This window comes from Bombina bombina, chromosome 1 (assembly GCF_027579735.1).
Source record: "Bombina bombina isolate aBomBom1 chromosome 1, aBomBom1.pri, whole genome shotgun sequence".
Classification (NCBI taxonomy): Eukaryota; Metazoa; Chordata; class Amphibia; order Anura; family Bombinatoridae; genus Bombina; species Bombina bombina.
The window spans coordinates 267,093,082-267,117,593 of record NC_069499.1 but is presented as its reverse complement, the minus strand read 5'-3'; positions in this window follow the sequence as shown (position 1 = coordinate 267,117,593).

Here is a 24,512-nt window from a genome sequence, read left to right as displayed (position 1 = left end):
CAGCTCATTCTACTAGATCAGTCTCTCCTTCGTGGGCTTTTAAGAATGAAGCTTCAGTTGATCAGATTTGCATAGCAGCAACTTGGTCTTCTTTGCATACATTTACTAAATTCTACCGTTTTGATGTATTTGCTTCTTCGGAAGCAGTTTTTGGTAGAAAAGTTCTTCAGGCAGCTGTTTCAGTTTGATTCTTCTGCTTATGATTTAAGTTTTTTCCTTTCATTTATGAGAATAAACTTATATTTTGAGTTGTGGATTGATTTTTTCAGCAGAAAATAGCTGTTTTATTTTTATCCCTCCCTCTCTAGTGACTCTTGCGTGGAGTTCCACATCTTGGGTATTGCTATCCCATACGTCACTAGCTCATGGACTCTTGCCAATTACATGAAACAAAACATAATTTATGCAAGAACTTACCTGATAAATTCATTTATTTCATATTGGCAAGAGTCCATGAGGTCCACCCTTTTTATGGTGGTTATGATTTTTTGGTATAAAGCACCAATTATTTCCAAATTTCCTTTGTTGATGCTTTTTACTCCTTTCTTTATCACACCACTACTTGGTTATTCATTAAACTGAATTGTGGGTGTGGTGAGTGGTGTATTTATAAGCATTTTGAGGTTTGGGAAACTTTGCCCCTCCTGGTAGGATTGTATATCCCATACGTCACTAGCTCATGGACTCTTGCCAATATGAAAGAAATTAATTTATCAGGTAAGTTCTTACATAAATTATTTTTTCGTGATTCAACAGGAAAATACAGTTTTAAAAAAGCTTCCAATTTACTTCTATTAGCAAATTTGCGGGTGGGGCATCACAGGAGGGGCGAGAGCTGGGTAGGAAGGGCAGGGTACCCTATGCTACAGAATCTTTTTTTGTTGAGGGAGGGTGAGGGATTGACCACTACGCTACAGATCGAGTGAGGGAGGGTCCATATTAACAATTGATGGGGGGGGGACCGCTACACTACAGATTTTTTTAAAATAAAAAACCACAAACTATGTACTGAGAGATAGCTGCCAGTACCTAAGATGGCGGCATCTAGTGAGTTGGGGGAGGGTTAGAGAGATGTTTGTGGGGAGTCAGGGAGGTGGGTGCCTACACTACAGAAATGTAATTTATTTAAAAAAAAATACTATCTCTAAACTGCATACTGACCTCCCATTACACAAGATAGTGGTGTACCAGTGAAGGGGGGGGGCGAGGGAGAAAAGATAGCTGTTTGAGAGGGATCATGTAGGGATCAGGGGGGGTGAGGGTGTCAGATGAGAGAGTCATTTCTATACTGCAGTTAAAAATTAACCTTACAAGTTTCCTAATTAACCCCTTTATTGCTAGGATTATCAGAAGTTTTGGCAAAATCACAGATTTCTGCTTATTTCTGAACAAAGGGAATCCTAGAGAAGTTTTTACAACCATTTTTGTTATGAATGCACAAGTGGTATGCAAATAATAGTGAGAAAACCCACATTTTTGTAAAAAGTTAATGATTTTTTAAATATGATAGCATTTAGCAGCTGAAAATAGTGGCATAAAATTTACCAAAATGGGCTTAGATCAATTACCTTGGCTCTATTTCTGTTTAAATGGAGTGATAGCAAAATGCTAAACATTCTCTGCTAGTTTTTCTCTAAAATTCCTGGTCCTGAAGGGTTAATGTCTGTTTAATAGCTGATCTAATCAAATGGAACATGCTTTTAGACTGACATTTTAAATGATGTTGAAATGACATTTGGCCTATTCTCAGAGCCAGAAGAGTAGTTCTGGTTTGTAGAATGTTTTTGGAACAAAGGTTTGCATAGAAGTCTAAAGGGAGAGATGAGGCCTAGATCTCTTTGGTGCTACAGCTGGTATATATCTGATGCTCAAAGAGGTGCTTAGAGTTATCATACCCATTTCACTTGGCATGCAGCGTCCAGGTAGAGACAACATACACAGGGTAGTGACCTCCAGCAGGAATGTACCATGGGAATGCTTGTGACATACAGTATGACAGGTAATACACAATTGAGTGATTTTGCTCCCTGTTTAATATCTACTTTTGGAAGTTGATCACATTTATTTTTCTGAGGATTTTACACTTGGTACTTATGTAACCCTGGCCTGAAGTGCTACTAGTGAGATGTCATTAAACATTAGAGGCCTGTGGGGGGAGTGTCCTGAACAGCAGCCAAGATGGCTGCTTTTCTCTATGGCTGATGACAGGAGCTGGGGAAATCCGCTATTTTTCCGCTCCTTAGATCTGTTTCCTAAGTGCAACAACTCTATTCTGTGAAGCCTAATAACTGTGGAGCAGTTTAATATTTATTTTATGACGAAACTCAGCCCGTAAGAACCTAAATAGATGAGGTGCGTAGCGGAGGCTAACGGCCTAGGGCTTTCATCTCACCCTCCCCATTTTCCTGCAGCAACAGGAGGAACAGCAGTACAAGCTGAACATTTTTTTACTTGCTTTCACCTTCGAGCGATCGGAGCATAACCCGATCTACGTACGGACTACCATGGAACACTCTAAACACATTATGGAAATTATATCTTAAAACTACAGGCCCTGTTTACCAAATTTGAAGCAGAGATGCTTCCACAGTATTAGAGCCTACTCAGGGAGATACCAGCAGAGGGACATACAAGAGAGAGATTTCCCGCACTATCCCATAAAACCAGAGACACATTTGGAGCAGCAGCGCCCTATTACTAATGATGAGACACTACCTCGGGCTAACTCCGCATTTATCCCATGTCAAGCTTCAGCTATGCTACCTCAGCTCCCAGCACAAACCACAAGGGATGCGGCTGACCCTTGAGAGCAGAGCTTAAATACTTTATGGGACCGGAGAGATGACACAGAGGTCTTATGTAGCAGAAGCTGCAACTTGACACTCCAGCTAACTATGATGTGGTGCGCAGCTGGGGACCTGGATTATACGATCAAGAACAAGCAGTTACCAACCAGAATTAAAATACTGGAGAAGAACCCCCCTGCTTTCCCCAGTTCTCTTGGTGGCAGCACATTACTTTATTTGGACTTAAGATGAAGAGAGCAGGTGTGGGGTAAGACTGCATATGTTATTTGCCCCAGAAAGTTCCTCAAAATCATTCTACTGGGACTTTTCAATATGCCTCTCTTCAAGATGGAGCCTTTTATGAAGACTTTATGGTCTGAAGCTTTAAGTTCACAGCTGTGTCCAAGCTCTAAAGTCTCAGGAGACTGCTATACATTGTCCATATTCTTTTTCACTCTACCCCATCTTCGTTTGTTGTTTAAGCTATGAGTCTGGTGTAAACTAATTGGTTTGTTTGTGCCCTGCCAGGGGAAGCACTGCTGTGCTCATGTTAGAAAAGAAGCCTTGCATCAGCTCACTTGGATTGTACATATTAATATGTTTAATTAAGGCCGCATTATTATTTGCCTATAAGCACAGTGCACTAGTTTTGTTTCATCTGTGTTTCTATATTACAGTAGGACCTGTTAAGCGACAGTTTCATTGTATATATTTTAACGCTGTTAATTTAATTCCGCTCATAGAGCAGCTTTCTAATATGTCTGTAAACATTTTCATTAATACCTGCTCATTGCTGTCCTATTCAGCGCAGTGCCTGTATGGGGTAGCAGTTAGTCTACATGTCAGCACAGTGCACTAATACCTTCTCATTTGTAGACATGTGCGATTCGGTACGGTTCGATTCGGAAATTCTGAAAATTCGGCAAATTCGGAGATTCGGATCGAAACGAATCTCCAAATTAAAATAGTGCTGAATCTACCGAATAAATCTGAATAACTTCGGATTTATTCGGATTTATTCGGATTTATTTGGTAGATTCGGATGGCCATGGATTACACTAGTATTGTACAGTATATTAGGTTATATCACTCTGCTATGGGTTACACCTAATGTACAGTACATAATACTAGTCTAATCCCACCAAACACTTACCGAAATTCCGAATTTCCGAACCGAACCGAACCGCATCGAACCGAATCCAGCCGAATTTATTTGAATCCGAATGAATCCGAAACAAATTTGAACCGAATTTATTTGAATCCGAATGAATCCGAAACAAATCTGAACCGAATTGATTCAAATTTCTCCGAATTCGAATCGTTCCGAACCGAAATTCGAAAAAATCTGAATCGATCCGAACCGAACCGAATTTTTTTCGCCATGCACATGTCTACTTTGTGTCTTATATAGTGCACTTTACTGGATCTGTTTAGAGTAGTGTTTATTATATGCCTGTAAACACTGTTCATTAACATCTGCTCACTGTTGTATTGTACATTACTATCTCTAGCTAAGGCAGCTTTCTGTTTACATATCAGCACAGTCTGATAACCCTGTTCAACAACATATGCTTTACTATGTATGTTTAGGGCAGTTTTACTGACATGTACCGTTCACTAGCATCTGCTCACATTGGTATTATTTAATTTGTGGTCTAAACTGAGCTAATAAGTTCTATTAGCACTGCTCTCATATTTGGGATGTATATTTATGCAAAGTCCAAACTTCCCATAGCTTTGTAACAAGCACGGTGGTCAGAGCTGAAGCTTCCATGTTTGCAAGAGATATGTTTGTTCTGTAGTATCTAAAATAGATGATCAATAGTAACCTAAACAGAGTTATACTACAGTGTTAGATTTCCTTTTTATTTTTATTTTTGTCATTAGATGGTAGTACAGATCCTCTCACTGTTCATAAATATATCATGTGGTTAGCTAGATCAGTCAGCAAAGTTGATCTTTGTTGAGTATATCAATCAGCCCCCACCTTCTTTTTTCTTTTGCTTTTTGCTTGTTTCCCCTCAGTTTCCCTCTATGTTTGCTTGTCCATAAATAGACATTAGTCATGATAGGGAGAGCTCATATTGTACCTAAGGTTTAGTTTTCTATTTGGGACTGATATACATATAATTCCAGATAACCAAAGACTGGGAATGTACTAGGGCCCATAAGTATACCCTACCCATAATCCTTCATATATGTGTTTTCTACCATCTAATTATTATTTCATAAGTTGTCAGGGGTCCATGAGTGGCCCAATTTGTAGCAAATTGAAGGTATATGTAAAAAAGGAAAAAATCAGAGGTTTCATATAAATTTTCAAGTCAGAACTTAGATAATTTTAAATTATGCTTCCTTATGTACTTGACCATACTTATGTATCTACATTTTGTATATGTTGTATGCAATGTTCTTTTCTTTATTATGTATGACTAAGAATCGCAATAAAAAAAATAAAAAAAAACATTAGAGACCTGTATATGAGCTGGTCACTAAAATGGAGCTACTGCGTGAGAAATGGTGCCACTACTGTTTGTTAAGCGTCTATCTTATAGTGACCTTCAAGATACAAAGGACGGAATGAGAACAGCTTGAACATCACGCACCTTTACACCTGCAGCGAAGCACCGTTGTGTAAATTATAGACTTAGATCTTCATGAGGGCTTACTGGCACATACGCTCCTATGAAAGTATAGATGTTAACTTTAAGAGGAGCTTGACCTTGCTTTTTTATTCTAGAGAAATAAATTAAAAAAATACATTTAATAATAATAAAAAAATTATATATATATATATATATATATATATATATATATATATATATATATATACACATTAGGAGGCGCTTAGAGAGAGCAATTTTCCCCTGCAACTAAAGAGTTAAATCTATTGGGTCAGTTTTACAGCTGCTCCCTATTAAAGGGACATGAAACCCCAACATTTTTCTTTCGTGATTTAGAAATAGCATGCCATTTTAAACAACTTTCTAATTCACTACTATTATCTAATTTGCTTCATTCTCTTGATATTATTTGCCAAAAAGCATATCTAGATAGGCTCCGTTTCCTGCTGATTGGTTGCTGCACATAGATGCCTCGTGTGATTGGCTCACCCATGTAAATTGCTATTTCTTCAACAAATGATATCTAAAGAATTAAGCAAATTAGATAACAGAAGTAAATTGGAAGGTTGTTTAAATTGTATTATATACCTGAATCATTAAATAATTTTGTTGGGTTTAGTGTCCCTTTAAGTTAGCTCAGGCCTTTATAAGCAGCTATCTAGGAATAGTATGTGTCTCAGGGAGCAGGCTGTTTTCCAGTGTGAAAGAGAGGCTGGAGGACCAGTTAGCATGGCTGACTGCCTGTAAAGAGACAGACCGGTGAGACAAACTTGTTTTAATTTGTTTTGCATTTTACTTATGCCATTTCTATGAAGTACTAAACTGGGTTCAGGTTAGCTGACCAGTTTATCATTAGTAAGGGAATTATATGTATAGTTAGGCTCCTGTCAGGAGTAGGCTTTTTATTTGTGTGCTTTGTTTTGCTGACTTCTTTGAAGTTGCTGTATTTAAAGAGACAGTGCACCTGTTATGTTAAAATACTTTTTTTTCTCTGAATAAAACTGTTTGAAAATACAGTTACCACGCCATTGAGACTGTTCGTCCAGTGAACTTACCACAAGGTGGTGGCAGTGGTGGGATTTGTGAATGGTGTCAACTTTTGTGTAGTGGAATCCTTAAAGTAACAGTACCCGCCAAACATGGAGGATATAGTAAAAGCTCTGCTACACGCTACCACAGTACAGCAAGAAACAAACCGACAGTCTGCATCCTCTCTAGCAGCTCAGCAGGAGAGTAACTGGCTTATGGCTATGCAAATTGGGGCTTTGAGTGAGGCTCAAAAAAGGGACCATGAAATGCTGAAAGAAATTGCAGACTGTATTGTTACCCAGGGACTGCCGGCACAAACAGGAGCTGTAAGCAGAATAAGGCTAGCAGCTGCCTACAGAAAATGACGCCAGAGGACGATGTAGAGGCCTATCTGTTGGCTTTTGAATGCACAGCCACCCGTGAGACCTGGCTACCTGAGCAATGGGCAGGAATAATTGCTCCCTTCCTCCTTGGTGAGGCCCCAAATGCTTATTATGACCTAGAAGAAGAGGCTGCTGCTGATTACACCAAACTAAAGGCTGCAATCCTAGCCCAAATGGGTGTGACAACTACAGTCCGAGCCCAACGTTTCTATAATTGGCGTTTCAATGAGGGAAAGGCTCCACAATCACAGATGTTTGATCTGATTCATCTGGCACGAAAGTGGCTCTGACCATGGGAGCAAAGTCCTGCACAGATCATGGAATCCCTAGTAATTGGCCTCCATAACTGGGTTGGACAAGGAAACCCTACTACATATGATGCCATGGTGGTGCAAGGGAAAAGATACTTATCTGCCAAGGACCTAGAGAAAGCATCTGTTGTGCCAGCCAAGGCTGGATCAGACACTTTCAAGACTAAGTCACTTAGTAACATTCAGAGGCCTAGTATCAGAAAGGCAGAGTCTGAAATCAGGTCTGGGATAGAAACACATCCCTTGAATGCAGAGAGAAACTATGCATTTGTAAAGGAAGAGCGTTTAGAAAAAAATGCAATTACCTGTTTTGAGTGTGGTGAAAAGGGGCAAATCAGAGCAATATGCTAAATATGTCAGATGCTGATGCCGATGCATTGTGGACTATGGTAAAACCCTTTAGACTTTTGTGGACAGATATGCCTAGCAGGCATGGTTGAAGGTGTACCTACTTTCAAAGTTTCAGTCGGTTTAAAAAATAAAGACACCTTGGTGTCAGGAGACTTGGTTGAGCCTTCTCAACTGAGAAAACATAAAACAATGGGGGTATTGTGTATCAATGGGTGCACTTAACAATACCCCACAGCTAAAATAGAGGTTTTTATTATGGGTAGAGAAGTAAAAATCTCAGTAGTGGTTGTACCTAGGTTGCCATATCCATTAGTCATAGGACTGAGTTCTATTCCCTAATTCATTCTCAATTGTCCTCAAAACAGGAAAAAACAAAAAGTGATTCAGAGGACAAAAGCACACATGAAATGTTTCCCTTCACCCATCCTGAGTTGTTTGTAACCCATCCAAAAAGAGTTAAAACCAAAAGGGAACGCCGGCATTGCCGGTATAAATTTAATGAAGCTTTATCTGAAGTTTTGTTAAATGAAAGGGGAAAACGTTCTAGCAAAGGTGTGGCAACCCAGTGTAATGAGTCAGAGATATTAGAAGAATATCAACAACCTGTAACTGATAAAGAAAGGGTGACTAATGAGAGTGACCTCTGTATTTTGGATATTTCTAACGTTAGCTTTGGGCGTGACCAGGCAAATGATTCATTTTTACAAAATGCAACGAATTGAGTGATAGAAATAAATGGAGTACTAGTGGAGGGTCAAACAAAGAGTTCATATCCATATTTTATCCTCAAGAATTGACCTTCTATACAGAGTAACCTCAGAAGAAGGTCAGGAGATTGAGCAGCTTGTAGTACCGTCATCTTATACTAGGAAGGTATTATCTTTTGCCTATTCGCATCTTTTGGGGGGACACTTGGGGGTAGAAAAAAACACAGGAAAGGGTCCTAAGGAGATTTTTTTGGCCTAGGGTGTATGAGGAAATAAAGCGGTATTGTGCCTCTTGTCCAGAATGTCAGTTGTCATCCCAAAAGCCAAAACTAAGGCCCCCACTTATACCTCTCCCAATTGTTGATGTTCCCTTTGAAAGGATTGGCATGGGCCTTGTAGGTCCTTTGGAGAAATCAGCTCGAGGTCACCAGTATATTTTGGTTATTCTAGACTATGACACTCGATATCCAGAAGCCATACCCCTACGTAAAGCTACTGCTAAGAATATAGCTAAAGAGTTGGTACAAGTGTTTTCATGGGTGGAAATTCCGAAAAAAATACTCACTGACCAAAGGACACGTTTTGTCTCATAGCTCCTGAGGGAGCTATGTCAATTGTTTAAGATACAGGCTTTAAAAACTTCAGTATACCATCCTCAGAAAGATGGGTTAGTAGAAAGATTTAACCACACCCTTAAGTCCATGTTGAGGAAGGTTGTTAGAAGGGATGGTAAGGATTGGGACATATTTCTTCCCTATTTGTTGTTTGCAGTCCGTGAGATTCCTCAAAGTTCAACAGGCTTCTCCCCATTTGAACTTTTGTATGACAGGCATCCTAGGGGTATGTTAGACATTCTTAAATAAACTTGAGAAGAACAAGGGGTCCCAGGAAACAATGTGCTGCAGCACATTGAGCAGATACAGGAACTCATGTCTCATGTTGTTCCCCTTGTCCGCCAGCATATGGAGAAAGCTCAAGGAAAAAAACTTAACTATGATCAGAGTGCTACACAGAGAAAGTTTCAGGCAGGGGATCAAGTAATGGTTTTAGTCCCAACAGCTGAGGGTAAGCTTCTGGCTGGTTGGCAGGGTCCCTATGAAATTATAGAAAAATTAAGCCCTGTGAATTACAAAGTTAGATAGCCTGAGTGCCGTAGGAAAGAACAAATCTTCCATATTAATCTTTTAAAATCATGGAGAGACAGAAAGGCTTGTATAGCTGTAATGGAAAACACAAGAGTTGACTCCATGCACTTAGAACCTTCGGTAGGAATTTCCCCAGAGCTCACACCAGAACAAGTAGAGGAAGCTAAGGAAATGGTAGAAAGGAATAGAGATGTCTTTTCACCTATGCCAGGTAGAACTAGTGGAATAACCTATGACATAATCACAGAGCCTGGGATAACCCTTAAGATAAAATCATATAGAATACCTAAAGCCAGAAGGGAAGCTGTAAAGGCAGAAAGTTAGAGAAATGCTTGTGCTTGGGGTGATTGAGGAGTCTCACAGTAACTGGTCTAGCCTAATTGTGTTAGTACCCAAACCTAATGGCTCTATTAGGTTCTGCAACGATTTCAGAAAGCTAAATTAGATATAAAAGTTTGATTCCTACCCTATGCCGCGGGTAGATGAGCTTGTAGAAATACTAGCCCAGGCCAGATTTCTCTCAACTTTGGACCTCACTAAAGGTTATTGGCAGGTACCGTTATCTGAGCACTCTAGAGAGAAAATGGCCTTTGCTACTCCATATGGCTTGTTTCACTATAAGGTGATGCCTTTGGTTTGCATGGAGCTCCAGCAACATTTCAACAGTTGATGGATAAGTTACTCAGACCTCATGCACAATATGCTGCTGCATATTTGGATGACGTCATAATACACAGTCCAGATTGGGATTCTCATCTACAAAAAGTAGAGGCTATAATTGAAACCCTTAGAAAGGCTGGGTTAACAGCCAATCCTTCGAAGTGTACCATTGGTTTGGCTGAGGCTAAATACTTAGGTTATATTGTTAGTAGGGGAGTTGTGAAACCCCAAGTAGACAAGATAGGAGCGATACAGAGATGGCGTAGGCCACTCAGGAAAAAACAGGTTTGAGCTTTCCTAGGAATTGTCGGTTATTACAGACAATTTATTCCTCACTTTGCAACAAGGGCTGCTCCTCTCACTGATCTTACTAAAGCAAAAAGTCCTGATACAGTGAGATGGAACAGCAAGGCTGAGGAATCTTTTGCAGGATCTTCGCTCCGCACTTTGTCAACAACCTATTCTCATGGCTCCAGATTTTAACAAATAATTCTTTTTGCAAACTGATGCCTCTGAGGTTGGGTTGGGGGCTGTACTCTCACAATACATAGACAAAGAGGAACATCCAGTAGGAAACTTTTTCCCCTTGAGCAGCACTATTCTACAATAGAAAATGAATGTTTAGCAATCAAGTGGGCTACTGAAACTCTTAGGTATTATTTAATGGGCAGGTGCTTTACCCTGATAACGGACCATGCCCCGTTGAGGTGGATGCACAACAATAAGGGCCATCATTCAAGGTTCACAAGGTGGTTCTTGCCTCTCCAGTCTTTCAGTTTTGTGGTTGAAACACCGGGCTGGCCTGTTACAATGGTAATGCTGGACGCACTATCCATGGTGCATGTGCTTACAGCTATGGCCGCTTCACCCCACAGTGTTCAGCTGGGGAGGGGGATATGTGACAGGGTGAGGCAAGGTGTGTACATTAGCAGGCACTTGGAGAGAGCAATTTCCCCCTGCAACTAAAGAGTTAAATCTCTTGGGTCAGTTTCACAGCTGCTCCCTATTAAGTTAGCTCAGGCCTTTATAAGCAGCTATCTAGGAATAGTATGTGTCTCAGGGAGCAGGCTGTTTTCCAGTGTGAAAGAGAGGCTGGAGACCAGTTAGCATGGCTGACTGCCTGTAAAGAGACAGACCGGTGAGACAAACTTGTTTTAATTTGTTTTGTATTTTACTTATGCCATTTCTATGAAGTACTAAACTGGGTTCAGGTTAGCTGACCAGTTTATCATTAGTAAGGGAATTATATGTATAGTTAGGCTCCTGACAGGAGTAGGCTTTTTATTGTGTGCTTTGTTTTGCTGACTGCTTTGAAGTTGCTGTATTAAAGAGACAGTGCACCTGTTATGTTAAAAGACTTTTTTTTTCTCTAAATAAAACTGTTTGAAAATACAGTTACCACGCCATTGAGACTGTTCTTCCAGTGAACTTACCACAATATATACTGCCAAGCAACACAGAGTAGCGCTTACTTACGGTATGCTGCCTTGGAGAAATCAGCCGCCTTAACGCTCATACAGTGCCGATAACACAATCTCAGTCCCCAGATGATGACATCACTTGCCCGCCGGTGCTAGTACAAACGCTCCATCAATTTTCAAATTTAAAAGCAGAACAATATCCAATACTGCACCCGGTTCCAGGTAATCACAGGACACAGAACTTCATAAAAGCAAATCCTTTAATGGCCTAATCCAGAAGAAAAATACACTCTACAAATAAGTAAGCAGGTCAAATATAAAAAAAATTAAAGTGACAATACCTATATAAAACATTTTTACCTATTTTTATGTGGCAACTATATATTTTTTGAATGTGACTAGAAGATCGTTATTAACACTATAATCCATTATTTAATTAAATGTACTTGAATTCAGTGACTTATACTACTTTCAGTTTAAACAATAAATCTTCACACAAACAATTTAACATCCCATTCTGAATTTAGACCTTTTGGCATTTTTGTGTCCAGTTGGAATAGCCAAAAGACCTCATGCTGTCTTAAGACTTCTTCTCTATTGCCCCCTCTGGGGTGTTTGGGAACCACTTGGATACAATGGAATGCCAAAAGTGAACTATGCAAATTATGTTCCCTTTTAAAACATAACGATATGGGGGTTGTTGATTCAGGATCCTCAATTGCTCTCAAATGCTCCAGGAAATTATTCTTAAGGGGCCTAGTAGTTAAACCTACATACTACCTATAGCACCCCCTACAGGTCAAAATATATATTACATAACACGTATTACAGGTCGAATATTGTTTTATTTTGTATACCTTCCCTGTCACCTGAGATGTAAATTCCTAACCAAATATAGCATATGAGCACGATTTACACCTACTACTATTGGATTTGAAAAAAAACTGACTTCAATGACAGCCAATTTTATTTTTTACATCCAGGCACCATGGAAGGTGACAATATATTACCCAATGCCTTTGCCTTCCTAGATACAAAATTACAGCCTTCATTATTTTATGTCACTGAGTTTATCATCTGTCTCCAAAATAGTTAATGTAGTACGTATAATGTTACAGAGTTTATGATATTCATTGCTGTAAGTCAGAGATAAATTTAGGTTTCATTTCAATTGAATTTGACTTTTGTTTTGAATTAAATAAGGACGCTCAATCCAAAACATCTACTTGACTCTTAACTGTTTCTAAATTTTCTTTTCTATATCCTCTCTCAATTAATCTGTCTGTTAGTTTTTTAGCATGATATTCCTATTTAATCGGATTGGTAGTGGTACAATTGCGTTTTACTCGCATATACTGGCTTTTTGGCATAGCATTCACTGTATGTCTGGGATGACATGATTTAGCATTCAAAATAGTGTTGCCCACTATTTCTTTGTTGTACAGCTCAACTTCTATACAGTGTTTAATATTATTAGAAGTCAAGTTAATATCCAAACATAAAATACACTCCCTACTATGTGTGAAAGTAAAATTCTAAGTTCAGATCATTATCCTGTAAATATTCAAAAAATAGTTTAAATCTCTTCTTCAGGTCCTTTCCATTAAAATAATAAATTGTCAATATAGCGACCAAAAAATATAGAATGTTCTCCTGGAAGGGTTTAATATCTCCAAAGACACGGAAAAAAACTCCCACCAACCCAAATACAGATTGGCATAGGAGGGGGGCTAATATTGCTCCATAGCCGTTCTGCGTCTCTGGAGGTAGAAATCGCACCTCAAACATAAATAAATTATGTGTCAAAAACATAGTCAGTGGACCTCATGATAAATCTCCTTCACTTCTTCACTATACGTGGAGTGATTATTCAAAAATAATATGATAGCCTTTATTCCCCTTATCATGAGGAATTGATGTATAAAGGGAGACAAACATCTATGGATATGAATGAAAACCCTTCCGTCCACTTCAGTACCTAAATTTGCCTGATCACATCACTGTGTCCCCTTATGTAACTCATCAAATTTCCAACTATTGGTTGACCGAAAGGCATCAATTATTTCTGAGAGTGGTTCACTCCAAAAACCAATCCCACTACAATCGGACGCCCCGGTGGCTTGTGCAAAACTTTTATGTAATTTCGGCCAAAAAAAATGAAATATTACCAAAAAAAAAAATCTACATTCTTTTGGGTTATGACACCAAGTCTTGAATGCCTAATAAACTATAATGGGTTAACTCTTTCTGATACTGGGAGATTGGATTAGTGGATAATTTGATAAATACCTCTGTATCCGATAATTGTCTGACTGCTTCAGCAAAGTAGTTACTACAATTGAGGACTACTATTTTTCCTCCCTTATCTGATCCTCAAATCACTATCTCTTTATTACACTGTAACTGTTGAACTGCAAGATATTCCTGTTTTATAAAGGATCTCCCTTATGGTAATTTCAGTTAATACTTTCATGTAGCTCTTTTAGTTTCAATTCTACTGTTTTCTGAAATATTCCTATTGCACTTGATCTAGTCTGTACAGGATAAAAATCAGATTTACCTCTCATTTTAATATTATCTAACTTGAATATTGCATACTCCTCATTAGGAGCCAGACTCTCTCTCTAGAGCCAATAGATCTAGTTCAGCACATGTATCCAAAAAGTCACCTTTTGTACCTATGTCAGTTATTACAGAACTTTCCACAGACTGTCTCCCATCACTGTTAACCCCCCTTAAACTGTTTTTTAAAAACCAAAATTCTAACAAATATGTTGATATCAACAATGGTTTGAAAGAGGTCAAAGTGCGCGTAGGAGGAGAGAAGTTTAAACCCAGAGAAAGAACACAAATCTGGTTTTCAGTCAATTGATGAGAAAGATAAATTAATTACTTACTTTTATTTAAACATATCTCTTTGACTGATTCGTCTTTTTTCTCTGTAGAATACCTGAATAAAACCTGTCTGTATTCCTGTCTGATATTGATTTATATTTATTTATATATCTACTTTTTTATGCATAAAATCTTATAATAGAATTTAATAATAATCATTAAAACACCATATCTAAATAGAGAACGTCCATAAGTGAATGATTAGGACCCATTGGGGCCTATTTATTATGTATGTCTGTGCGACATGATCCGATCAGCGGATCATGTCCCGACAGACATCACTGAATGCGGAGAGCAACCACGCTCTCCGCATTCAGCATTGCCACCAGCAGCTCTTGTGAACTGCTGGTGCAACGCCACCCCCTGCAGATTCGCAGCCAATCAGCCGCTAGCAAGGGTGTCAATCAATACGATCAGGTTGAATTGCGTCTATGTTTGTCCGCCTCCTCAGAGCAGGCGGACAGGTTAATGGAGCAGCGGTCTTTTGACTGGTGTTTCTGGCGAGCCTGAAGGCTCGCCAGAAACACAGGCTTCAAGTTCCATACAGAGCTTGATAGATAGGCCCCAATTATCTGTTGATCAAAGAAATAGTCTAATCAAAATTAAACTTTCATGATTCAGAGTATAGAGCATGCAATTTTTAAGCAACTTTCTAATTTACGCCTATTATTATTTTTTCTTCGTTCTCTTGGTATCTTTATTTGAATGTAAGCTTAGGAGCCGGCCCATTTTTGGTTCAGAACCTGGGTTGCGCTTGCTGATTGGTGACTACTTTAGTGCAACCCAGGTGATGAACCAAAAATGGGCAGGCTACTATGCTTACATTCTTGCTTTTTCAAATAAAGATATCAAAGGAACAAAGTAAATTTGATAATAGGAGTAAATTAGAAATTGCTTGAAATTGCCTGCACTATCTGAATCTTGAAAGTTTAATTCTGACTAGACCATTCCTTTAAATCTTTGAAACAAGTTAGATCTTATTGCCCTGTTCTATGCTTCTTTTGTTAATGAGGATTTAATAAAGTTTCCTTTATTAAAGGGACACTTAAGTCCAAATAAACTTTAAAGATTCAGACAGAGCAAGCTTTTCTAAGTAACTTTCCAATTTACTTCCATTTTCAAATTTTGCAGTCTTTTTATATTCACACTTTTTGGGGAACAAGATCCTACTGTCACACCGCTCCGCTTCCTTTCCTGTGGCCGTTGCCACAGACGCAGTCGGCTCTTTCCGGTTTCTGGGGTGGTTGCTATGGAAGCGGCGGTGCTCTGAGCACACTTGCTGCAACGTCATCCCTCTGAGCCTCCTTGAAATCTTCCTTGGTGTGAACCTGGGGCTATGTAAGTACCTCTGTTCCCTACTTACATTGCCCAAGTATAGGTGTTACTTTTCGTGCTCCTGGGTGCTGTGTACTTTATAACTGGATTGCTATTACGTTACTGAACTCTGCCTGTCTGACTACTCTGCTTGCTTAACCCCTGGGGTGCTGGATTTCTATACTAGTACCGAAGTCTGCCTGCCTGACCATTCTATTGGTTTACCCCTAAACTGTTATATTACTGGATTTCCTTTTGTTGCTGACTCCTGCCTGTTCCTGGTCCTTCTATTGGTTTATCCCTGGACTGGATTTCCTTCCTGTTGCCGTTAAGGACTACCCTGCCTACTGTGAGTACTGCTTCCCTCATTTTACAAACTTTCTCTGCTCTGGGATATTTCCTATCATTACACTTGACGGATAAGAAGACTACTGGCCAAGTTTGGTCTGATAGAGGAATATTCCACGAGCATTACACCTACTGAGCATGTGCACAAGCTCACAGGGTATACATATACTAGTCTGTGATTGGCTGATGTCTGTCACATGATACAGAGGCCCAGAGAATGGTAGAAAAAAATTAATTTGTCAGAAAAAAAAATCTACTGCTTATTTGAAATTCAGAGTAGGTGTTATTGCATTGTCTATTTATTATTCACTTGTTAATTATTTAATTCTACTGTATTTAGTGTCCTTTAATTAACTGCTGATTTCATTTTTTTGTGCCTAAATCTTCAGTCATAAAGATCCATAGCCAAGACGAGAGATGGATGCAGTTTTTTAGCTGCCAAACATAAAATAGCAGAGGAAGTACCATAAATACATAAAAAAGAAGAAAAAATGAGCTAATGTCTATAATATAGCAAACAGGAATAGATATGGAAGCTGTAACGCTCGTGGGATACTCCTCAATCAGACCAAACTCGGACAGTAGTCTTATTATCCCTGCGATGAGCCGGAATGATAGAGAATATCCCAGAGCAGAGAAAGTTAAAGGGCCACTAATACCCCAAATGTTTAAACACTTTAAAGTGCTGCAGCATAGCTGTAAAAAGCTGAATAGAAAATATCACCTGAACATCTCTATGTAAAAAAGAAAGATAATTTTACCTCAAAAGTTCCTCAGTAGCCACCTCCCATTGTAAAGGATTTCTAAAACAGCATTTTAGTGTGTCTGTCCTGGGACAGCTGAAAGGATTGAACATCGTGAACTCTCATATTATTTCACCAATCAGGTAAAGGAAGCTTACTATGAAATCTCATGAGAGTTGGGGGGTGGAGCTAACCGCCATGGAGAACAGTCGCAGCTGAACAGAGCTCCTGACTTATGGGCCAAAATAACCTAAAATACCTTACAGCTATGAGTCTACAACATCATCCCAAAGCCTACAGACACTTAGGGGTACACGGAGCGTCGAAGACAACCATCTACTGAAGATGCGTGCAAGGCTTTCACCTTATGCCTTTGCCATGTGGTAGACGCAGCCATTCTATCTACAGACCCTTACGCATGGAGATTGCCTAATGATAGAGAATTCCTGGGTTCTCAAAGCCGCTGTTATCCCTCATCTCTATAGGCGCATTCACCTCCTCACTCCTCTAACGGACGTTAAATAAGCTTTTGCCACAGCGGGGAGTACAAGATGGACGTTGGATACATCCTAAGGGAATTGGCTCGCATGCTGGCAAGTCACCGCGAAGCTTTTCACAAGACCCTAAACGCTGCGCTAGGTAAGAGTGACTTTTGCACAACTCAGCTTACTCAGTCAAACCCCAGGCAGATAGAGTATGTAGAGGATGGCGCTCTGGGACTCAGATGTCGGCTCGATGATATCTCGTACAGTACAGCTCCATCTTGTAACGAAGAAGTAAGAGATCTACATCTGCAGCCCGATGCCCGTGTCACCCAGATAGACTTAATAGATTCACAGATCTCCGACGACTACAAGCAAGTCGGGATGGCTCCCACACTGATACCTACAAGTAGCTTTCAAGACAAAGGCGCTTCTCACCACCCGGTCAGTCGGGTCATTGACCCTACGAGGCTGTTAACAAACATAGTGCAGCATACTGACAGTGAACACCCAGGTTTGCGATCTAGCATGATGGGGAAAATAGACTTTGTGGCTGTGCACTGGGACCCCGGGGGACACATTAATCACTGCAGATATTTCTATTGCCAGATCTGCAGCACAGCTTTCTCCCTAGCTTTGCGTTCTGGAGTTGGGTAAAATGTTCTCTCTTATAACATACCGGTCCATTGCTTTGTTTTGCACACAGGCTGCAAGCCAATTAGAGGGACCATGGACACATACAGAGAACTATCCCAGTGTATTTCACTAACTTTTGGGGTTGGCCAGTTTTGGGGTTCAAATGTTATCCTTTGCTATCATAACCCAGTTGATTGTTTCATACTGTTTGCTGTTGATGTGTGGCATGTTTTTACCATCACATGTATTGCCTTTCATAACACTATTCTGAGTATGTTTACTTTTCTCTTCTATACTCATATAAGTTTAAATTGTTCTGACATGTTGCGAAATTGGTAGCTGCCCATCTATTGTACATATGGGAAGGAGGTAATTAAATTTGACACAATAGCTTATTGTTGGATATAGGGCCCATATCCAACTAACATGATTGCTAAGACATACTATTGCCATAAAAGCAGATTTATGCCCCTATCCCCATACTCCAATAGAAGCAATGTTGCTACAACCGTACTTTTTATACTAAACAGGTGAAGATACTATATGTATGTAACTATATCTCCCTAATATCAAGCAGCATCTTAGAATGATCTACACACCCTTCCCCTTCCTCACTAAGTTTAACTTATCATTTTGCACCCCTATCAGACTAACTCTCAGAACAAAAAAAAAAATGGAAAAAATAAATAAATAAATAAATAAATAAAAAGATAAATAAATAAATAAAAAGAATTTCAGCATGTTTTAATCTCGCTTCACAGTGGCAACAACTCTGATCCCTCCAAAGTTTAAAGTTTAATGATGTCTATATTTAGTGTACATAGGCTAACCAATTGTCTATTGTGCAGCATCCCTAGTAGTACTTTTTTCACCCTAGATGTAAAAGAATTACCATAAACTACTTAATCTCTTAGTATTTACTCTTAATCCCAGGCTACTGACTTTACCTACTCTATTTAGATCAGCAGGACTGATCAATAACACTAGCTAGTTGAGTCTATAATCTCTATGCACACCCTGTCTCCCTTACAGTTTCACTTGTCCTCCTCCTCAACATAGTAATACTATATAATTGATGCCCTACCCCTTGAAAGTCTCCTTTGGCATATACTCCATTAATTGTATTTATCTTACCACCTCCCCCCCCTACTACTCCATAATATGTCTCCTAGGTCTAGGAGAATTAAAAAAGCGGTTTCTCTTGCCTATACCGCACCTTCCATCACCCCCTTAGTATCCCTTCTACTCCTTATTGCACCATAATACGGAACCCACCTATTTTGATCAGACTAGTGAGTCTGCTTGAATTGTACCTGCTGAGTTTCTTAGCCCTTCAACATATATCAGGGACCTTGTTAAGACCAGATATATAGCAGTTAATACCTTGATGTGTGGGTCAGAAGGCTCTCATATGGTTCCTACTTATTATTATTAGGGGGGTTTTGGTTTTGATTTTGTTATAGCACATTTAATATATTCCATTCTACATTTTAAATGTTATAAAACCGAGGTATAATGATGAGATCCAAAGATGGCCTTTTCGGCCTATATTCGCCTTCCTTTACCTTAATGCTCTTAGAAGGTCTCTTAGTGCTGGGCATCCTCTATATACAATGTCTGCATGGTATGTAACCTGTTGTTCTTTTTTTTCTAATTTCTTATGTGTTTATTTTGCTACTCCAGGAACATTGAAGCCTTTATCGTATGTATCATGTAGTGCAAACATTTATTTACATAATTGATGTATGCCTTTCAAAATACCTCAATAAAAATTATTTAAAAAAAAAAAAAAAAAAAAGAAATCTCATGAGAGTTAAGTCAAATCTCATGAGATCACAGTAAGAGTTCATGACCTCAGCACTGATGATGCTGATTGGCTGCTGTTCATTTCTTCATTTTTTTTATTTTTACCTGCAGCTGGGAGCAGGTGAAGTATAACTTTTTACACAGAACTTACTCTGCTGAGCTGAGGAGATTGTGAGGTAAAATATCTTCCTTTTTTACATAGAGATGCTCAGGTGATATTTTCCTGTCAGCTTTTTATAGTTATACTGCATCAGTTTCAAGTGATTTAGCATATGAGTATTATGTCCCTTTAATGAGATGAGGAAGGCGGCACTCACCAGAGGCAAGACAGTCCCCAGCGGCAACAGCAGAGCAGTCCAAGGATGAACCACTAGAATAGTCAGACAGGCAGTGTCTGGCAACAGCAAAGCAGTCCAAGGATAAACCATTAGAATGGTCAGGCAGGCAGGGTTTGGCAACAGTAAAGCAGTCCAAGAATAAACCACTAGAATAGTCAGGCAGGACGGGTTTGGCAACAGTAAAGCAATCCAAGGGCACACCACTAGAATAGTCAGGCAGGCAGTGTTTGGCAACAGTAAAGCAATCCAAGAGCACACCACTAGAATGGTCAGGCAGGCAGGGTTTGGCAACAGTAGAACAGTCCAGCAGAGTAAGGGTTAAGGCAGGTAGAGTAGTCAGACAGGCAGGTTCAGCAACAGCAATTAATCCAGCAGTTTAAGGGTTAAGGCAGGTAGAGTAGTCAGGCAGGTAGGTTCAGTAACGATATGAGGCACAAGAAAGAACAATCTGTCACACCCAGGAGCACACAAAGTAACACCTTTACTTGGGCAGTGACAGATCGTTCTTCAAAGATTTAAATAGGGGCAGATTCGCGCCACTGAGGTCCGCCCAGCATCCGGAGCGTGCGGCGATAACGTCAGCGCCACACGCATCCAGAGCCAAAACTGCCCCTGACTACGAGCAGGGAAGGAGACGCCGCACCCCTAGCAATGGCTAGAGCGCACGGTGTGACAGAAGCTATGTAAACTGCTCTTTGGTAGGTAAACTAGCTGTTGAATGACCTAATTTAAGTATGTGGTGGTGAAGTCATTTGTGGGTGGCCACTAAGGCTTAATTTTTTACTTTTAATCTATGCCACATTCTGCAGGGAACTGCTAGTTCTAGTGAGGCATGAAAACTATTGTTGCAACAGGATGGGGCAATGGAGGAACTTGGTAGGCACTCTGGGCTTTTGCTTGGGGTTTGATAGCCTCAGAATGAATTAAAAACAAATTGCTAAGTCATTAAATAAAATTAACATATCAAATTTGACTTTCACATGATCATAAAGTGTTTTTTTTGTTCCAAAAATGTATCTGAAAAGGTTGTTGGTTAGAATGTGAATGCATGGAGTTGTGGGCATCTGTTCTAATGATATTTAAAGGGATATGAAACCTAAAACATTTTTTTTGTGATTCTGACAGAGCATACAATTTTAAAAACTTTTTTTAATTTACAAATTTGCTTCCTTACATAGTAACATAGTAACATAGTAGATGAGGTTGAAACAAGACCGAAGATCATCAAGTTCAACCTATACAAATCTAAAATACTTACAAGCTCCAGTTAATCTTAAATAATCCCACTAAAAGGTGACCAATTTAATACTAGCAATCATATCTATGAATTTTGTTTATAGACAGAAATGTATCCAAACAATTTTTAAATGTATCTAGGGTATTGGCAATTACTACCTCCTTTGGTAATGAGTTCCACAATTTTATTGCTCTTACAGTGAAAAAAACTTTTCCGTTGCAGGATATTAAATCTCCTTTCCTCCAACCTTAAAGGGACATAATACTCATATGCTAAATCACTTGAAACTGATGCAGTATAACTGTAAAGAGCTGACAGGAAAACATCACCTGAGCATCTCTATGTAAGAAAGGAAGATATTTTACCTCACAATCTCCTCAGCTCAGCAGAGTAAGTTCTTTGTAAAAAGTTATACTTCACCTGCTCCCAGCTGCAGGTAAAAAAAAAAAAATGAAGAAATGAACAGCAGCCAATCAGCATCAGCAGTGCTGAGGTCATGAACTCTTACTGTGATCTCATGAGATTTGACTTAACTCTCATGAGATTTCATAGTAAGCTTCCTTTACCTGATTGGTGAAATAATATGAGAGTTCACAAGGCTCATCCCCTAAGCTGTCCCAGGACAGACACACTAAAATGCTGCTTAGAAATCCTTTACAATGGGATGTGGCTACTGAGGAACTTTTGAGGTAAAATTTATTTTTTTACATAGAGATGTTCAGGTGATATTTTCTAGTCAGCTTTTTACAGCTATGCTGCATCACTTTCAAGTGTTTAAACATTTGGGTATTATGGCCCTTTAAATTGTGACCTCTTGTCACAAACAATTTTCTTGGAATAAACAGAGCTTCTGCCATCTCTGTATATGGGCCTTGAATATATTTATATAAAGTAATCATGTCACCTCTCAAGCACCTCTTTTCTAAAGAAAACAGACCCAGTTTAGCTAACCTCTCCTCATAGCTTAAATTATCCAATCCCCTTATTAGCTGTGTCGCCCTTCTCTGAACTTTTTCTAGTTCTGCAATATCTTTTTTTGCGATTGGTGCCCAGAACTGAACTCCATACTCAAGGTGAGGTCTTACCAGGGCTTTATATAGTGACAGAATTATGCTTTCCTCCCTTGAATCAATGCCTCTTTTAATACATGCTAGTATCTTATTAGCCTTTGAAGCCGCTGCCCTACATAATGTTCACCCATCTTTAGCTTGTTATCTATTACTACTCCCAAATCCCTTTCCTCCTCTGTTTGTCGCATTTAAATAATATGTTGCCTGCTTATTTTTACTTCCACAATGTTGAACCTTGCATTTTCCCGTATTAAATCTCATTTTCATTTACCTGCCCATACTTCTAATTTTTGCAGGTCCCTTTGCAACGAAAGTTCATCCTGCTCTGACCTAATGACCTTACTTAACTTAGTATCATCTGCAAAAATAGAGATGTCGCTATTTAATCCTTGCTCCAAGTCATTTATAAAAGTATTAAAAAGAACAGGGCCCAGTACTGATCCCTGGGGGACTCCACTGATTACCTTTTTTGTCCAATCTGAGTATGATCCATTTACTACTACTCATTGCTCCCTATCTTTTATCCAGTTATTTATCCATGAGCTAACATTTTCAGCTATTCCCAGTCCCTTACTATTGTGAATTAATCTCTCATGTGGCACTGTATCAAACACCTTTGCAAAATCTAAGTATATCACATCAACTGCTTCCTCTTTATCTATATTTTTACTTCCTTCCTCATAGAATATAATTAGATTAGTTTGACATGATCTATTTCTCCTAAAACCATGCTGATTAGTACTCATAATCTTGTTTACACAAATATGCTGATCAATATAATCCCTCATAATCCCTTCAAATATCTTCCCTACTATTGATGTCAGACTAACTGATCTATAGCTTCGTGGATCATCCCTGCTTCCCTTTTTGAAGAGTGGCACCACATCAGCTTTACGCCAATCCTGGGGTACCACACCTGAGGAAAATGAGTCTTGAAAAATTAAGAGTAGAGGTTTGTCTATAACAGTTCCCTTAACACCCTTGGGTGTATTCCATCTAGGCCTGGAGTTTTATTTACCTTAATATTATCCAATTTTTTTCTGATATCCTCAATACATAACCCAGTTAATGGTATGGGCTGGCATGTTCTATTTTGTTTCGAAGTATCATTTAATGGTTCCTCTCTTGTGTATACTGAAGAAAAAAATGGTTTAGTTCCTCAGCCTTCTCCCTGTCACTGTTAATCATGTTACCCTCCACGCATTTTAATGTACCTATATTGTCTTTCTTAGATTTTTTGCTATTTATGTACTAAAGAACCTTTTAGGGTTAGACTTAGAATCCTTTGCAATTAATTTTTAATTTTCAATTTTGGCTAATTTGATTGCTTTTTTGCATGCTTTGTTACATTCCTTATAAATATGGAATGTTGAGTCTGTACCTTTTTCTTTGAATAATTTAAATGCCCTACGTTTTTTCCTAATTTCTCTTAACACATTTTTATTTAGCCACATTGGCTTGGATTTTTTATTTTTATAACCATATGGTATTTGTTGATATGTATATTTATTTAACAAAGTTTTAAATGTTATCCATTTATCCTATGTATTTTTATTAGAGAATACTTTGTCCCAATTTATGTTATTTAATGATTTCCTTAAATCGTTGAATTTTGCTTTCTTAAAATTAAAAGTCTTGGTTAAACCTTTAAGACACTGCTTATGAAAAGAGATTTCAAATGTTACCATGTTATGATCACTGTTACCCAAATGTTCTTTGACTTCTATGTTTGATATTATATCTGTATTATTATTTGCAATGATATTCTTTGTGGAAGAGATACATAAGTAGGTGTCTGAAACACCATATGGCAGGAAATAGTGCTGCCATCTAATGCTCTTGCTAATGGATAACATTCTTGAAAAACTGCTGCCATACAGTAGCGGTCTTGAAATGGGCAGGCTCCTAAGCTTATATCCATGCTTTTCAACCATAGATACCAAAGAACAAAGAACAATTAATAATATAAGTAAATTAGAAAGTTGTTTTTAAAAGTGCATGTGCTATTTGAATCATGAAAGAAATATTGTTGGGGTTTAATAACTCTTTAAGAGCTGATTTGACCCAGTGAAAAATCTGGATTTATATCAAAAGCTGATAACTATCTACAGGCACATCAGGTGTAGATAAATTATTTTGTGTTCCATAAACTTGGCTGCCAAGTGCAGTTAATCAAATGCTGCACTTGGGATTTTTTTTTAACAATTTGGAACTGGACACAAGTGG